The sequence below is a fragment of the Sus scrofa genome, chromosome 7, assembly GCF_054392235.1.
Source record: "Sus scrofa isolate SSC_HxYL_T2T_F1_AM1 chromosome 7, Sscrofa_HxYL_maternal_Yorkshire_Landrace_v2.0, whole genome shotgun sequence".
Taxonomy (NCBI): Eukaryota; Metazoa; Chordata; class Mammalia; order Artiodactyla; family Suidae; genus Sus; species Sus scrofa.
The window spans coordinates 1,048,725-1,061,716 of record NC_139389.1 but is presented as its reverse complement, the minus strand read 5'-3'; the positions used below and the strand labels follow the sequence as shown (position 1 = coordinate 1,061,716).

Below are 12,992 nucleotides of genomic sequence, written 5' to 3'. Positions count from 1 at the left end.
CAGGCAGAGCCGGCCGTGTAGAGTGGGGCGTCCTTGCTGCAGACCCTCTGCCTGAGCCCAGGGTTCCTGGAAGCCTTGGAGGCCAGGACCTCAGGCAGCTTGTCATCTCCCGCCCTGACTCCGTCCCCAAATTAGGATATTTTTAGCTTCGAGGGACAGAAAAGGTGAATCTGGAAAAACGTTGTCCTGCACAACCTGACGTCCGAGGTGTCAGGGCCCCGGCTGCCCCTCTCTCTCCCCACGTCGCCGTGGGCCAGGTGCCCAGCAGAGAGGCAGGGTGCCTCCAGCTTTCCCAGCGGCCCCACAACCGCTCCCCTCCCACTGGCTCCGTAGTCAGGCCGGCTGCTCCGGGGCCTTTGCTGGTCGGTGGCGAGGGGCAGCTCCCTGGGCACGTGCTGCGGTGAGCACTCGGTCTGCACTGGGCTCCTCGGGAAGGGAGGAGGCGGGACCTCGCGCCCTGAAGACTTCCTGGAGGAGGGGTCCTTCGGGCTGAGTCTGCAGAGTAAGCAGAGTCAGAGGTTGCGGGACAGAGTTAGGAAACCCGACGGACGGGCCTGAGGTGACTGAGGACGGACGTGCGAGTCCCCCCGACCCGAGTGCCACTCCGAACCCAGGGGGTCCCCACGCCCCGAGGGAAGTTCCAGGCCGAGACCACAGTGGGGGACTGGGGAGGACGTGACTTTGGAGGAAGACTTCCGAGGCGGGGCGGCGGTGGGGGCTGCGGGGCTGCGGGGCCAGTGGGGGTGAGAGGGAGAAGAAAGGGGGCAGGTCCTGGGTCCCCAGCCTCCGTGACCCCTCGGGTCAGTGTCACTCCTTGTAGCGTGAGCCTCATGCACCCAAACGCACACATGCATGCACACACACAACCCCATATACACACTAGAGCACTCATGCACACAAGCACACCTGCACACACACACACGCTCACACATGCACTTCCACGCAGGGACGTCATGCCAGAATTGGGGCGTGTGTGCAGAATGCCCCACTTGTTCTCTCCCTGCTGACCTGTCAACCGCTTCTTCCTTCCCGACTGCCAGAAATGCTTTAAATGAACAAGTTTGTATGTCCGAGGTTTTGCAAGAAAGTGGCTCTTTTAAAGAAGATTTGGTGATTTCTAATCAGCCGTGACACTGGTCTTTAGACAGAGCTGTTCCTTTCAAAAGCCGGCGAGTTGGTCTCGTCGGCTCCCAGTTTCATTTTGCCGAGAGTTTGGAGGGAAAACGTGCTGTTTTCCAGTGTCACGTTTCTTACGAACGACTGGAGTCTTCACCCTCCTCCCCGGGTGACGTTCGCCTTTGACCCAAGACCAGCCTGAGAACCAGGAAGGCCCTGAAATGCTGAGGATGCTCCAGAGCCGGGCTGTGGGCCTGATGCTGGGCCGGGAGCTCTCGGGATCCCCAAGACCAGCCTCCAGACGCCGGCCCTGATTTTTTACCACCTGGGAACTTCTGTTACCAAAACCTCAGTTAGCAAAACCTGAACAAAATTCCAGAGAATTGGAAACAGAGGCCTTGTTCACCTCTGATGCCGGGAGTGTCTGCCGTGGTCACGTGTCGCCTGGGAGGGGGAGCTGTGGGGCTCGTGGATCTCAGGCTGCGGGTACTTACCTGATTCGGAACATACCTGTGGGGCGGCGTGACTGCACCACGGTCAGCCCACCCGGTGAGGTGGCTGCCAGACCCCGAAGCACCAAAGTGCCACTGAGGCATCTGCCCCCCACCCCATCACGCCATTGGGACGACGCTCACGGCCACACAGTAGGGTTGCGGTCATCTGCCTGCATCAGCCGCTCGGAGAACAGGCTCGGGGGCAGCCAGACGTCGGCGCCCAGGGTCTCTGTGCAGTGTCCTCCGAGCAGCTGACCCAGGCTCTGGTTTCTTGAAAGAGGCTAGAACCTGGCGTCTAGCCCTAACTGAGACTCGGCGGGCGGGCTCCCCACTGGCTGCACCCACTTCTCTGGCCCCAATGGGCATGGGCCAAGGTCTGTGCCCTGTGCTCCTGTTTTTGTCACAGACCTGGTTGACATCAGCGCGTTTGCCTGCTGAGGCTGGATTTGCTGCCCACTCGGAAGGTCCCTGGGGACCTGCTAGGTGCCAGGCCCGTGGGTACCAGGGCAGGGAGAGAGGCTGGGGCTGTCACTCCCCAAGGCGCGGCCTGGCTGAGGTCCCGAGACGGCTCGGCGAACAGCGCCCGCCACCTGGGGCCTTTTCCTCCTCAGTTTCGGAAGGTCTGACGTCCGGAGAGCCCTGTTCCGTGATGGGCTGCTGTTGGGACTCTCAAAGGAGGGCCTCCATCCTCGGAGGTCGCCGCCTGGGAACGTGGGAGGGGTTTGAAAGGACGCTTCCCACGCATGTCATGCCTCAGTAACGGTGACGCCAGGCCAGCGAGCAGCTCCCAGAGCACCCGGTTCGTGACCGCGAGCTAAAGCGAAGCGGGTTCCCAGACGAGACGTCCACACCCAAGGCCGCGGGCCCAGCGGTCAGGGGCCGGTGCCCCCCCCCGCCCGCTCTCTGCACAGGTAGCTTCTTGCACGCACGAGTGCTTTCCGCTGCGCCCCCACCCCACGGACCTCGTGGTGGAATGTGGTTTTCTCTCCCGTGTCGGGGTGGAAACGACAGCGGCCGTGGGCCTGGCGCCCCTGACTTGGCGTTGACCCCGCGGCCCAGATGATGGATCTGAGATATACTCCACGGGACCAGCGTCCCCGAGGAGTTTAAAGCTGGTGAATATGTAAGGGCCAGAGGTTAAATGTCAAAGCCACGGCGCTTGGGCTCGGCTCCATAAAGTATCAAGAATGACGGCTAATTAAATCCAGGGTGTATTTCAGCAGGGGGAAGTCCATTTGACAGCGAACAGCCGATCCTGGATTACCACCTGGCAGAGGTTAGGGACCGTGCTGTTGTCGACGGAGCAGGGCTCACCCCGTAGTCGCTGAGGGTGGCAGCCCGCGGTCCCAGAGGCCCGCAGAAGCAGCGTCCGGTCTGGAGTCAAGGGTCAGAATTAAAAAGACGTGTGTCCCTGGGTCCCTGGCTCACTTTGGGTTTGAAAGTAAAGCAAATGTACTCCAAGGACACGCCCGTTCTTTTCCCTGGGCTGACACGCGCTCTCTGTGATTATTCATCGCCAGCGAGCGCGATAGCCAGCTGTGAAACTGGATGAACTTACTTCCAAACCAGTACCACAGACCGAAAGCAGAAGAATGGGCAACCCCCTCCTCGCCACGCGCTGGCGGCGCTGAGATAATGGGAGGTTTTTCCTTCCGTTCAGCTTCTTCCACGGGCGGGTCCTGCGGACGCCACTTTCAGGGCCACACCTCGGGGAGAAGATGTTGGCCTGGAGATGCGCGCCTGAGCGCTGAGCAGACAGCGTGCTGGCGGGGCTTCCATAGCTGTGTGTGCATGCCGATCTGGAGATTATGCTGCCTTAGACGGTTTACAGGCCGCATTAAGTTCATCGCACTTGGGGTGCTGCTCCCCGGGTGAGTCACGGCCACGGCCACCCTCTCCTTCCGGGACGGAGCCCAGGGAAGGAGCGTGGAGGGAGCCTCGCCCACGCCAGGCCTGGTGCTCATCGAGAAACCACTGCTCACCGCCCCCTCTTTTCAGGGTCGACTTACACTGATAGGGCCGCTTAAAGTGGTCTAACCCACAATTTCACAGAGATAAATAAATGTACATAGAAAACAAAACGAGCCCGAGCCATCGCGGACAGCCGCGTCATTCCTAAGACTCCGGCTTCTGCAGGCTGAGCTAATTACTGGCTAATCTTTACTTGAGGTATTGGTTAAATCAATTAAGTCGTTAGGAGTAATTTCAATAATGCTAGTGCTTGAGAGAATGACACGCAAACAGGATTCGCCGTAATTAGACTTTTAAATGCTGGAGCCCCATCTCAGCCTGGAGCCAGGTTCTCTCTGGACTCTGCGTTCACTTAGTCGTAGGGGGACTTTTTAATATGTCTGGCTCGCAGTAATTAGCCTGCGAATCTGTAATGTGAGATGTTGGCGAGCTGAGCTTGGGACGCGAGCAGAGCCCCTCCCCTGCGTCTTATTGGCTTTTCCTGTATCTGGAGGCTTCCTGCTCGCTGGCTCGCTGGCTCGGAGGGAGCGTTCCTGTGACTTAGCTTCTGGGAGGTTTGCACCCACAGCAGAAATACCTCCAGACAGCTGCCTGCCGCTGCCTTCCTGCACCTCTGCCCCGCGACGCTGGCTCTGTGCTGTCTCTGCCCGGGGCCTGGTCCCCGGGCCTCCACGCCCCGCTTCCTCTGGGCGCTGGACCCGGGCTGCAGATCCTGCCCAGACCTGTGGGAAAGTGCCCAGAGCGCCCGCGGTTTCCAGGCCTCCCCCACCGCGGGGAGGGCCGGCAGGAAGGTCTCATTAGCCTGAAAGAACATCCCGCCTTCCTCTCCCGCTTTGGCTGCCTCGCAGGAAATCCAGGAGGCATCGCCGATACGAGGCTCTTTCTTCGGAGTTTTAATTGCTTTGCTCCCACGGAGGACTCCATCTCCCCCCCCACCCCGTAGGCAGGGCCTTGTCCCGATGCCCCCGGGGGCTCGGGCTGCGGTGCTGGGCTCGGCACCTGACCCGTCAGCGCCCTCCCGACAGGTCGGGACGCCAGGGCGTGCGCTGTGGTGGAACTGGGACCTCCGCAAAGCAGACTCTGCTTAGGTGTCAGCATCCTCCAGAGATGCAGGTCGAACCGGACGGCCCTCCCCGTGTGAAGAGGAAGTGGCTGTACCCCCCGCTTGGGAAAGGGCAATCTCTCGTCTCCCACCCACCCCCCGCCCCACTGCAAGTGCAGGAAAACCGCCACAGTGAGACCTACGCCGTAAACATTGAACAATCTGCGCTTTCTCTGGTTTATCTTATCGTCCAAACATGTGGCGAGCCCAGATAGGTTAAGTGTCTTTTCCCTAAGGTGCAGTATTTCTACACTTTGGATGCAATTTAAATTTTATTTTTAAAGTCTTTTGGTGACACGTTTGAACATTCTGAAAATTAAGCCTCGTATGAACGTAACGGCGCGGGTTAGCGGAAATTGAACAAATGAAATATAAAGACTTGCACTTCCTGTGTATGAATTTTTAGCCTTTTCCCAAACTTTCTCTGTTGTAAACTTAAAACAAAGTCTTATCAGCCAGCAGCATAGAGTAGCAGCTGGATATCATTAAATCCCTCTGTCTCGGCTATTCTTCTTCATTACTTTTTTCCTGACAAGCCTCGCTCTGCACAGAAATGTAACTTTAGGATAGAGATTTATGTAATTCAGGTGTCCTCTTTGCTGAGTGAGCGCTTGGCTGCAGAAGAAAGGGGTTTGCAAGCGTCCACAGAATGTTATAAGAGGAGGGAGAACTGGACAGAATTCGAAAGGAAACGCAGGGTCCCGTGACCTCTGCGTCAACCGCTTTTACCCGAATCTCGCTTTTATAGGCTCTTTTCATATGAAGGATGTTTTGGTGCACACGGAGGCAGCCGGAAGGTTTTATGCCACTCACGCAAGGCTGTTAGCCACTTTATCCTGAAAGACCCAGCAGCGCTCTCCAGATGCTTTCAGATCCTGCGAAACATTAAACTGTCCTCACTCGGTAGCGGAAACACTGACACGGATTGACCGCCGGTGCGCACTGGAAGCAGCAGAGCGGATGCCTCTCTGAGTTTAGTCAAACGGCAGCACGGCTGTCCGGTCGCCGGCGATGCGGGGACGCACTTTCCCCAGTCTGAGCCTTCGCCTTGGTCTCTGCGGAATTTATTGTGTCAAAATCTGAGTTCGGGGTTAGGCGCTGCTTCTGTTTTTCTTTTGGGTGATGCAGCAGAACCGCTGGGAAGAAAGACTTGTATCTGTTAGAGATAAGACACTAGGGAATCAAAAAATATATTTTAAAAAATAAAGCCGCTGCAGCCAGCGCGGCTCCGGCTCCCGTGTCTTGGCACCAGCAGCCCTTCCTGACCATGTCCCCACCCAGGAGAGACCAGCTTCTGTGCCCTCTGGCCCTCGTCCCTCCACCTCCTCTCTGTCCAGTGTGGGCCATCCCTCCCCCCGAGGCCAGAAGGGCTCTGTTCTGAGGGGGAGGGTGTCATCTCGTGGGGAGCCCCTGTGCGTGGCCCTGGTCCCCCACAGCAGGTGGAAGACTCCCTCCTGTTTGCATAGAAACAGGCCCAGACAAGCTAGAGAGAAGTTGCCCCAGATCCTGCAGAGGGCGAATGACAGTCTGCATTTGAACCCGGGGTTTCTGACTAAAACACCTGCTGCCTGAAACAGTTTTAAAAGATGTTTTACCGACTTAACGTAGAAACAGCTAAACTCATGCGACTTATTTTGACACGTGGTCGTGTACGGCTTTGCCCCCTTTCGGAGCAGCTCGAGGGCCTCTCTTCTCGACGACACGATGAGCCCCTGAGGTACACTGGGGGTGTTTTAAAATCATGCCCCCTTGTCCCCACCCCCGCCCCTGCCTTGCACCGCCTGGATACCGAGAGTTAGACCTATAGCAGGAGATACTTAACAAATACTTGCTGAAAATATTAAAATTAAAAATAGAATATATGGTATTGTTTACTTTGATTTGGGGATCGAATTCAAGGACCAGAAAATTAAACACAAGTGATCAGATATATCTCGTTAGAGCCACAAAACGAGTAATGCAAGATTCAAAAATCCAAAACCACTTCCTAATTTTTCTTTTTTTCGGGAGCAAAGGGTGGGGTGGGAGAAGCCCACATGCCCATCTACGGAGAACTAATTAGTATCTAAATTAAAACTGCTGAATGGATTACGATGCGTCTGTCATGGGGTTGGCTGCAGCTGAGGAAGAGGGCAAGGATGTTGGCCGTGAGGTGGAAACGGCTCCAAGCGATGTCCAGAGGAGAGGGCGGGAGCAGAACAGCGCACGGTGTCGCCGCGACAAGGCAGGTGGGTGACAAGGATGTGCCTGCGGCTGCCTGGCTGGGGGGCCGGTGTCAGGACTGGACACAGAGGGTTCAGGATGCGCCTTGTGGGGTTCGGAGATTTTCACCAGGTGCGCACAGTGTCCGCAGAAGACATAAGGGTCATTCAGGAGGCCCGCGGGTGCCGCAGCTGGCTGGGAAGTGGCCCTCGGGCCGCTCTCTGGAAGGCTGGGCCGCTCTGCTCAAGTCAGGGGCCTTGGAAAAACCGGCCCTCATGCAAGCCCGGGAGACAAAGGGTTCATGGGGCCTTGTCCTCTAGCGAGGGAGGGGTTGCTGGCTGTCCACTCGAGGTCCCGCTCCAGGACCTGAGCCACGGGCAGAAGACGTGGAGCCCAGCTGCGCCCTCAGCCCACGCTCGGGAAGGGCAGCGCCCGGCCCCAGCCCTTCCGCCCGATGGAAAAGGAGGATCCTGAAATAGCCCAGCTTTTTTCCCACGACCGCGAGCGTTTTAAACGGCATCTCATTTAAACGGGACCGTCTGTCGGCCGTCACGGACCTTCAGGAAGCCACCCAGGACCTTCCGCTGTCTTGGGCGCGATGAAATGAAGTGGCAGCTCATTCGATTTCAGAGCATGCCAGACATTTTAACCTGCCAATCAGTAACTTTCCCTTTTCAATTTTAACTCCTAGATTTTAAAACATTAACTCTCAGTAATGGCTTTGCGTTTTGAATACGTTTCAGCTGAGTCCACAGCCCCGCCTTGCTCAGCGGCTGTCTTTGTACACACGTGTCCCCGTTTTTCCGTGACGGGAGTCCTGGGGCTGAGGGAACGCGCGTGCTGGGATTTTAAGGAGAGCATCTGTCCCCTTTAGACGGCGACTAGAAGTACAGAAAGCTAACCAGCCGCTTCTTACTTACTTTTACTTAATGAGCAGCCCGGGCTCGCGTTAGCTAACGTCTGCCTCCAAAAATACCTTCCTCTTGAATAATGAAGATTCTTCTGCTTTTCAGACAACCCGGGTCATGGTTTTCTACTTCGCTGGCAGAGCCGGGTCAGCCCGCATGTGTGTGGGGTGCACAGATGGGTCAGGGTGTAAATGTTTTTCTCTCAGGTCAGTTGCTGTTTAATTACGTTGCGACGTGTCCCCCCCAGGAAGGGGGTGAGGAAGAAAACTCCGCAAAGGGAGTCGTTTCCGTGGGGCCTCCGGGAGTTAGAGTTCCCCTTGCAACGTCTTCACGACAGCGCCCAGCCTCCTGTGCAGGGAGCGGGCCTCGTGCCTCCTCTTTGCTCCCGAGGCCTCTGAGATGAGCTTCCACTGGGGCCTCCCTCCCCACCTCGGCCCCTCGACCCCCAGGCCACAGATCGCTGGTCTTACTTGCCTGAGAGGCCTGGTAGCACTTGCACGCCCGTCAGGACAGAACGATCCATCACGGCAGCTCCAGGGGCCGATGCTGCAAAGGACGGTCCCCTCTGAGGAGTTTCTCCTCGGCACCCTGTCCTTCTGCGCTCCAGCCAAGGCAGTGACACAGTCGTTTTCACAGACTTAGTACATTTCTGCAGTTATTTGCAGAACCACCCCTGGTTATTTGTTCTAGAACAGACCACCTGTGACCACAATGCAGCTTGACCTTAGAATTAGCCGTTTACGTGAACGCCGGCGTGCGGAGAAGGTGCTGGGATGGTGGCAGCCAGCACCCTGGCCATGGCCCCAGCCCCAGGGCATGGAGACCCCGTGGTGGGACCTGGGCCGTTTCCCGTGTGTCGTTTGCCCTGGAGATGCCCCTCGAAGCAGCTGCCGCTCTTCAAATAAGTCAGCCACAGGTGCAGGCCAGGCTTTCTGGATTCCATCCAAAAAGGGCTCCCAAAGCCAGAGCCGGGGCTCGGATGCCAGGGCTCCACACTCTCCGGCACCTGCCTCTGGGACTTGCCCTTCTCTGTGCAGAGAGCTTTGTGTCCCCATCAGAAATACCGACGTGAAAGGAAACCAGCATCTGTTCAGGGCCTCGCAGTTTGGTGGACCCCCCCCCTTAGAGCAGGCCGCAGAGCCCCCCTGGATCACACGGGGAGGGGCCTCTGGGCTCAGAAGGGGGACTTGCCCATAGGTCGGGGAGGGCGCTGTGGCCCCTGCGGTGGTTTAGAGGGAAGGGGCCGTGAGATGCCCACTGACCCTCCAGGGCGGGCCCACCTGTGCAGCCCGCCAGGAAGCCGTCCCACAAGCCCCACAGAGCAGCTGCCGGCCCATCCTGACCCGGAAGAGGCAAACCGCCTCCTGCCAGCCGAAGACAGCAGCACGTTTCTGGGTGTGGAATTGCTTCTGAAGAAGAAGCTGAAACTTGCCAGTCTTTTGGCACATGATTTTCTAGCTGTGAGTGCAGGGGCTTCATGTTCAGGAGTGGCGGGCAGATGGGCGCGTGCCGGGTGCCCAGCGCGCTTGGAACCCTGTGTCCTTGTCTCTGAGACGCCCTGCGTGCAGTGCAGGGATTCCACTGTAATCCAAATCAAATGATGGGAAGGCCGGGTCGACAGCAGTCGAGTTTCCGAACGTGCCAGAAAGGGCTGAACACACTTGTCTCTCAGGCAGAGTCCCCGGATCAGAGGGTCCTTGGGTTGTCTGCACTGGGGAGGTTGTCTACACTGGGGAGGAAAGGTGATGCACTCCTTCCGCAACCTCTCTGCTGTCCCTTCTCTTTTTCATTCCTCCAGCAGGTGGCTGTGGGCATGTGAACCTGCCGTTGGGCCTCTGAGTTTAGAGTGAACCTGTGACAGCCACGGGCTGCTCAGTGATGAACGCCGGCTGAACAGGGCACCGTGTCCCTCCCTTGACAGCGAGCGTCCGCAGGGGCAAGAGGGCAAAAGGGGAGCCCATGTTCTTTGTTACGGGTGCCGAAGCCACTACTCCCCCTCCCTGGGGAAGGTTTTGGTCCCTGCCTCTCAGCAGGGACCTCTGCATGGAGTGCCCCTCCTCGGGGGGGAAGCTCAGTTGTTCGTGTCATGAAATCGGTGTCACTAAAATGGATTTGTTTTGCTGCCAGTCCCTGGGTCGCTTATGGCTGTTTTAATTATGCTTGGAGGCTTCACCAGTCACATTGACACCTTTATTCACCAGGTTGGTGTGCGGGTCCTGCGAGGTGCCTAAATGCACCTCGTGAAGGGCCCCCCATGGGCACGCAGAGGTCAGGGCACGTCCGTGTCCTCCTGTACTCAGACGTTCGGCTCCGCTGTGGGGATGGCACTGAATATGCACAGGTTTGGGGTTTTAATCATTTGCAAGCATTAGCAGCATTAATGGAACTCATTTCCAGTGAGTCACCTGAGAACTGACTGCAGCCTCTGTAACTCCTCGGTTGAAAGGACGGCTCTGAGGGGCCCTCTGTCACCACCCGCTGTGCCAGGGCTTGGGACAGGAGGCAGGGCAATGCTCGATCTTCTTTTAAGAAGTATCGTCTAATGATGTGCACATTCTGGGGCTGCTGCCACAAGATCCACAGAACTGAATTTTTTTTTTTTAGTCTTAGACTTTTGTCTTGATTATTCTTGATCAAGTGTGAAAGTTCCCTCACCAGGGACTGAACCATGGGCCACAGCGATGAAAACACCCAATCCTGGTCCATAAGCCAGCAGGGAACCAGAACCGAAAATTAATGTCTTTGCTCACTGCGAACAAGAACCCAGGAAATGCTGCTGTTTGTGCTGTTTGTAGCATTGAGCAGAAAACGGTGCGGCTTACGTGTTACCCCCTTTTACATACGTAGTTACAACGAAGGGGCATGGCCATAGGTGTTGTAGACATCAGAATGCAGTTCGCATGGTGTGTGTTCTTAGCAGTCATCCAGATTCTTTAGAGAAAGTTCCAGTTTACTAAGCATTTTCAATTATATTTGATCGTGTGTTCCTCACTCTGACTCTGCCGTAGGTATTAACCCGAATTATCGAGAAAGAAAGAAGGTTCCGAAAGGCCAAGTGGCCAGCCGAGGGCTGGCAGAGCTGGACCCAGGTCCTTGCCTTGTCCCTCCTCATCCTTTTGTGTATATTCTGTAGACACTTGCCCCGTGGTTACCACGTGGATTACACTTGACGTCCTAGAGTTGCCATGATCTAATTGAACTTATACCAATTTAACTTCAGTGTAGTTGGTTCTGTTGTCATTGTCACAGATGACATCTTTACACATTCCGTGCCCAATAACATAGGTTAATAAGTAGTTTCTCACACACTTGCTTTTAAATAATGTAGGAAATGAAAGGTAGAGTTACCAACCCAAATTATGGTAACTCCAGCTTTACGGTGCCTCTGTGGCCACCTTTCCCGGGATCTTCCTGTCTTCAGAGGGCTTTGAGTTACCGTCAAGCTTCCTTTACCTTCCTAAGCTTTTGTTTATCTGAGAAGTCTTCATTCTCTCCCCCTTTTTTTGGTCTCTTTGTCTTTTCTAGGGCTGCACCCGTGGCATATGGAGGTTCCCGGGCTAGGGGTCTAATTGGAGCTATAGCTGCTGGCCTACACCACAGCCACAGCAATGTGGGATCCGAGCCACGTCTTCGACCTACGCCACAGCTCATAGCAGTGCCAGATCCTTAACCCACTGAGCGAAGCCAGGGACTGAACTCGAAACCTCATGGTTCCTGGTTGGATTCGTTAACCACTGAGCCAGGATGGGAACTATATTTTCTCCTTATTTTTGAAGGATAGTTTTGCTGGATATAGAATTCTATTTAACAGTGTTTTTCTTTCAGCTCTTTAAATGCACCCACCAATGGCCCTTCTGGCCTCTAAGATTCCTGGTGAGAAATTGACAATCTTTTGGGGACCCCCTGTATCTGATGAAGTTCTTCTCTCTTCTGCTTCCAGGAGTCTCCTCGTCTTCATCTTTTGACGCTTTTGGTCACGTTTCTGTGTAGACCACTTTGAGTTTATCCTTCTGTTTATCTGGCGTCTTTGATCCATAGAATCCTGTCTTTTGTTAAATTTATGCATTTTCAGCCATCATTTCTTCAAATATTCTTTCTGGCCCTTTTTCTCCCCACTTCTTCTGCGACTCCCACAGTGTGTAAGAATTCCTCATTTTATACATGCAGTTGACCCTCAAGCAGCATAGGGCTGAACCATGCAGGTCCACGTATGACGATTTGTTTGTGGTAAGTACTGCACCATCCAAGGTTGGTTGAATCCTTGGAGGAGGAACCACAGGCAAAGTGTCTGTGGATACAGCAGGCCAACTGTAAAGTTATACGTGGATTTTTGACTGCACAGGGGTCAGCGCCCCTAACTCCAGCCATTGTTCAGGGTCAACCGTATTTGGTTACCAACATGAAATAATTTTATAGCTGTTTAAAATTTAGACCTGGCCTTGGGTCCTCCTTGATAGGATTTCAAGATTGGAAACTACCCGGGTGTGTAAAGTCAAAGTCAGGCTCTCTCAACTTCAGTCTCTGCCTCGTTAGCTCGGGTCTGTAAGTACCCCTTAACAAGAGCCGTGGGAAGGGTTTACTCAGTGTGTTAGTAGCTTGAACAAAGTGAAAATGGTGCCTGCCTGTGCCAGGCTTCTAGGGATTTGGTACAAGGTTTGGAGCCTCTCGTTGTACAAGAGCCGCTAATGCCCATGTTGAACCTGCGTGTACGTTAGACCTCGTAAGTTCTCTGATTAGACGCCCTCTGTGGTCCTCTTGGCACAGACGTCTGAACTAGTTTTTCAGACAAGACTGGCTTTACTTGTTCAGCAACTTAATTGGGCCACTTTTTAATTATTCGTCCACTGCTTTGCAGATCTGAAGTTCCGTAATACATTTGGTCCAGGACAGTTTTTGAAGTTAAGGAAATGTATGTTTTGCGACATTTTTAGGTTTTCTGTGTCTCCTATGGACGTATTCTCGCCAGACGTAGGTATCTTGAAGGGTACTCCACACAGTAAGCTTTGTCAGGAGTTTTCTCGCTTTGGTCCGTGAAAACCTCAGGCACTGTGTCCCAGTGCGACTTTGAAGGTGACCGACCCCTACAGGGGATTTGTTCATTTGCAAGTAAAGGATTTCAGTGTCTAAAAAAAAGTTTCCAGACCCCCTGTGTGGCTCCCCTCTCTCCCTTCCCTCCACCTCTGTAACGCCTGGGCCAAG

The 12,992-nt window shown here is 55.0% G+C and overlaps 1 protein-coding gene across 5 annotated transcripts in view; it reads left to right on the top strand.

Annotated features, from left to right (window-relative positions):
- The window catches only part of GMDS (GDP-mannose 4,6-dehydratase), a 434,734-nt gene that overhangs the window by 286,463 nt on the left and 135,279 nt on the right, over positions 1–12,992 (top strand). The gene's annotated exons all lie outside the window — the stretch shown is intronic.